The sequence below is a fragment of the Agelaius tricolor genome, unplaced genomic scaffold (genome assembly GCF_023055355.1).
Source record: "Agelaius tricolor isolate 1412-34295 unplaced genomic scaffold, bAgeTri1.0.p SCAF_56, whole genome shotgun sequence".
NCBI classification, from domain to species: Eukaryota; Metazoa; Chordata; class Aves; order Passeriformes; family Icteridae; genus Agelaius; species Agelaius tricolor.
In genome coordinates, this window is record NW_027269316.1 from 713,752 (window position 1) to 719,204 (window position 5,453).

Sequence of the window (5,453 nt, forward strand, 5' to 3'; positions counted from 1 at the left end):
GCCATGGTATGTGACGGACTGGGTTAAGGGAGAAGCCATCGGCACTGCCGAAATGCCTGAGGGCAGACAAGGACCCAGGAAGAACACCAGTGCAGCTGTGCAGTCTGTCGGCATTTGAGAGAGTGGGCAGGGAAGGAAGACCCCGCGCCGCTGCTATGGGCATTAGAGAGCCATTGTTTGTGATTTCTGGGTCTGTGTTTGAAACCCCTGGTCCAGAATCGGATCCGTGTTCCCGTTCGCTCGTTTCGAGGTGTCCCTGTTCTCCCGTAACTTCTGTCTGCCCCTGGCCTGTCCCCGCCAGGCTCTGTGAACTTGCTGAAGGCAAAGTCGTATTTGTTACATTCAAGAACTGTGGCGGAACTGCTGGGTCCATCCTACCAGCACCAGGTGCCGTCCCGCCCGCACCAGGCTGCGCCACTTCCTTATTTTGCACTGTTTGCGTACATTGATCCATCTGTGCAGTTCCTGGCTGAGCAGATTGCGTATCTCATGAACTTTTCGCAGTTTCAAACTCCTGCGCGCCGGAGAGCGGTCCGCCCAATCTTGGGCTGGTCCCCAGTAATTCAGGGGGTCCCCTGTCTTTGGGGATCGTCTCCGCAGGGTTAGGATGTCCCCTGGGAGAGCTGCAGTGAGTGATTTCTCAGGCTCTGCCGATGCTGCTGGAGCGGGGGGGGAGGGGCTATCCCTCCCGCTGCTTTTGGCTGTGCAGGCTGCACGGTCTGAGACTGGGGGCTTTGTAAGGCACTTATTATTTCTCTAGCCTCTTCTGTATGCTTCTGTGCATTGCATTTGCTGGCTATTATTATAAATGACCAATCAAAAGCTAAATTATCAAAAATGTGAAAAGATTTATTTATCTTTTTCCGCGACCAAAATACAGTCCTCAAAACCACCACAGCCAAAGAGACAGCATCGAGCCCGGGATCGGCGCTGGGTGAACCTAGATCCAACCTCTATCGCATCAGACCCTTCCCTGTTCATGAGAGCCACTTCTTGCGGGGTTGTTTTATACAGTTTATTATGCCTGAGGTGGAGGAGTCCCAGTTTCTTTTGTAACTCTGCATATTCAAGACTATTCTTTTCACTGTGCATAGCTGGACAATTGCCCTTTCCTGGTCGATAGCCGGTGTTAATTGCGTCCAGGGAAGTCGCATATTCACATGTATCTTTCTGGCGACTCTTGCTATCTTGATTGATGTTATCAAGAGGGTGATGATTGCTCTTAGGCGTCTTCCGATGACTCAGGATAACGGTGATCATCACGCTGGGTACGTCATTGTTCTCCTGCTGCCTTCAGAAATTTTGGAATTCAAATAGACATCTGCCTCTCAGGCTGCTTGTGGTCAGAGACTCTTTTGGATTTCACAATTTTTATAAAATACATTCTTTTATAGCATGAATTATTTCCCAACATATATTACAATGACTCCCCTTCAATATAAACACATTAATTCATGCTCCCATTACAACCCAAATAACTATCATCTATTTAATTTCTACATCTACCCTCCACCTCTAAGGATCTACAAAGAGAAGACTTTATTTAAATTCTCATCATGCCCCTGTTCTCCTTGTGGGATTCCGTGATAACCATTATAATTTTTCTCTTTGCGTTTGACCTGTTTCTCAAATTTTGCCAGGACTTTGGCAGCACTGCTCGTACACTTTCCTTCTCCCAGGCTCATGATTTTGGACACGCTGTTTCTGGAAGCCAGCTCCGGGTCCATGGGTACTACAGCTATATGCATACCCTGTACCACGGAGTGTATCAGTCTAATAAAGCAAGGTATTAGACACAGGAGGAATATGACCCCAGCTACTGAACACATTACAAAAACAATTCTTTTGTTCCACCAGGCCCCATCAAATAATCTGTCCCACCAAGATGACTGAAAAATAGAATTCCACTTCTGAACTGGGACATGGGCCACCTTTTTTATTTCGGCTGCTAAACCCCTTATGGTCTCGCCATTATCATCAATTTCAATGCAGCATTCCGATTCGTTGAATTTCCCACACACTCCCCCTTCCTCAGCCAACAAATAGTCTAAAGCTATTCGATTTTGGTACACAAAAGCCCACACCTGAGTGTGCTGCTGGCTTAACAAGTCCAGGGCCTCCGAGGTGTGGTTCGACACAATTTCCACCACTGCCTGCAGCCTGATCAATCGGTTCAGCAGATAGATTGGGGCCCTATATCCATAGCTTCCGTCCTGAGCCCACGTGGCTAGCCCATAATAATCAATTATCCTTGCCACCGGCCATTCTTCCTCCCCCCAAGTTTGCCTGCCGCTTATGACAGGTATCATTTTCTTCAAGCTTCTCCTTTCCCTGTTCAGGGTCTCATATAATGGGGCCCCTAGCAGGTTACTTTTTGTCCAGGGAAGAGTGAAGAATACAGGTCAGATCATGCCCAAAGTGCATGATCCCTTCCATCTGGGAGGTAACTCGCTGTATGCCTTTTTCCCACAAATCCAATAAATTCCATCTGGGGCTTTCTACTTGATATTAGTTTTCCCTGGGTCTCCCCAATATTCTTTTATCCCTCCCAAGGATTGGTAAGGATTAGCTCCGGGACTCTTGACCCAGCAAAGTCCCATCTGACCATTCCATTTGCAATTTTTCTCGTTTTTCTGACTCTAATATCCTGTAGGAGTTTCTGGTTGCCAGATTTTGCTCCTACTATTTGCATTCACAGTCAGGGTGGATATACACAGAGTATATCCCACTATTTCGGTATATTCCTTGCCCTCTCGACTGATGCAAATAGTTCCAATCACTCGCTGGTCCAACACCCACCCCTCAGGTCTCTGTGCTAACTTCGAGACCCTTAGATTGTCCCACTTCAGAAGTTGTTCTGGAGCCAAACTCTCACCCTTCCAGGGCCATTTTTCTGCTGATTTCAGCCCCCCAAAAATCCAACAGTTTGACAGTCCCAATTCAGTTGCAATTTCCTGAACCAAGTAAATGAATAGGTTTCAGTCTGGGGAAGGTAATCCCCCATCAGCATATTGTTTCTCGAGCTGCTCGTACTGTTCACTCAGCGTTTTCATCCTTTCTTGCTCCACCCTTTTCTTTCTTAACTCTGACTCCCTTCTCTTCAGTTCCTGAGTAATCTGTTTCATTTTCCCCTCAGGATCTATCCCATCTTTGTTCTTTGCAAAACAGACAGCCCTATCATATTGCAGACAAGCTCTATCATCATTTGCCTGTACTAAATCCAACATGATAGGCTCTCTATTTAAGGTGAACCTACTATCAGACTTCACATTCCTTCCCACCCAGTACGTTTTCCCATTCATCACACACATTCCCAACTTTGAATTATCGTAACACAATGGATTCACTTGATGATATGCTACAACAATTGATTCCGTCTTTCCCCCGACCCACATGGTCCGATTACATTGACTACAAACGGGGATCGACATTGGTTCCGCATTCCTTTTCAATATTTGGTGGTTGAGCCTGTCTGACCGCCCATTCTGTGCCCTAGCCTTTGGATCTAAACACAACACCTCTTTGCCCAATCTGCACAATTTTACCTGAGTGCCGTTTATCAAACAGTACCTGCCAGGATCCCTGATGCATTTCTCTGGGGCTTGGTATGCTGAGATCCCCCTGTCCCTTTGTTCGATTGGGACCATCTGACTGCACTCACTGCACTCATCCACAAAGCTTTGATTTCCGTCATGGATTGGGGTCTCAATGTGCAGGCTCTGCGTCCCGCACATGGCTAGGCTCAGGCCAATCAGGATTCCCACCAGGCATACTTCTCTGCCTTTGCCTCTGCCCCCTGGGGTGCCACCAGCGGCGAGGAAGACCATCTTCGCGGCAGCAGGAGTATTCTTCAGGGAATACATTCTCAGACCATGCCACATACCTCCTTTTAAAGGCGCCCCACCTCAATATCTTGACAGCATCTGAGCTGCATGGTACCTTGATCAATTTTTGGCACACAACATCCAAAATGTCTGCCTTTGATTTGAGTTGTCCACATACCCCATTCTGGAAAATGTGGAACCACTCCTGCGAGTCCAATTCAATAATATCTAAACTTGTGGCTAGATTCAGAATACGGTCAGTCAGCTCAAGCTCTTCCTCCAAACACTGGGGTGCACAAGCCCTTTGGTCTTTGCCCCCTTCTACAATGCACAACAAAAACTCCTTGACAATATTCACACTTGAAGTGTACAAACGGATAGCATACACAATCTGACAGTATACAACCTATCCGATCACCGTCAGTCATTTATGTGAACGACGAAGCTTGATCTTTAGGTTGCCTGGAGAAGAGGTGATCCTCCACTCGGGAGCCTCTTCCTGATGCTTGACCTTTTTCACTCTGGACGCGTGTGTCCAACATTTTTCCGCTGTCTGAACGGCCGTGTCTGTTGTCAGAAGGACCAGAAAGGGGCCTTCCCAGTGAGGGGAGAAGGGTATGTCTTTCCACACTTTCACAAGCACCCTGTCACCCGGTTGAATTTTGTGGATAGCAAATCCCAGAGGGGCGCTCTGAGATACTATCCCCTGCTTTCTCAGTTCCTGTAGGTTTTTATTTATCACTACTAAAAACAGTTGAATTTGGCTATCCTCCAATCCGGGGTATCCCACCGGCATCCCGTGCTTATATGGCATTCCATACAGAATCTAGAAAGGTGAGAGCCCCGTCACTGAGTCCTGATATTAAGTAAGGCAAGAGGGATGCACTTTAGCCAGGACGTCCGGGTTTCCAATATTAATTTAGACAACTGCACTTTCAAGGTCTGATACATCCTTTCAACTTGTCCTGAGCTCTGGGGATGCCACAGGGTGTGGTATTCCCATCGAATGCCTAGTGCCTCTGCCAACTGCTTAATAATCTTTGAAGTAAAATGAGTCCCCTGGTCTGAATCTATGTAATTTACCACCCCATATCGGGGCATAATCTCTTCTAAGAATTTTCTGGACACTGTCTGAGCCGTTGCCCTTGGGCTCGGAAAAGCTTCCACCCAGTGAGTCAATTTGTCCACCAGCACAAGCACAAATTTGAATCTTCCCACCTTGGGCAATTCAGTAAAATTGACTTGAATTCTTTCAAAAGGTTGGTACGCAATGGGATGACTTGCCAGGATTGTCTGTCTCGCTTTAGTCTTATTAATTTTCTGGCAGATCAGGCATCCCTGTACCTCCTGTTTGGCCAATTCATAGATTCCTCTGCACCCAAAAAAATTTCAGAAATTGTTCTGCTAGGGCCTGAGCCCCCCAATGTGTTCGCTGGTGCAGTCTCCTCAAGATTCTCCTGGTAAAGCTTTTGGAGACTAGTTCTCTCCCATCCGGTAATTTTCATTTTCCTTCCTTCAATTTTCCCCCTATTTTCTCATAACTTTCAATCTCCTTTAGGGAGGGTTGAGGAGGGTGGTCTTGGATCTCGATTCCTTTGATCTCCGGGGTACTTACCATCATCAATGCTG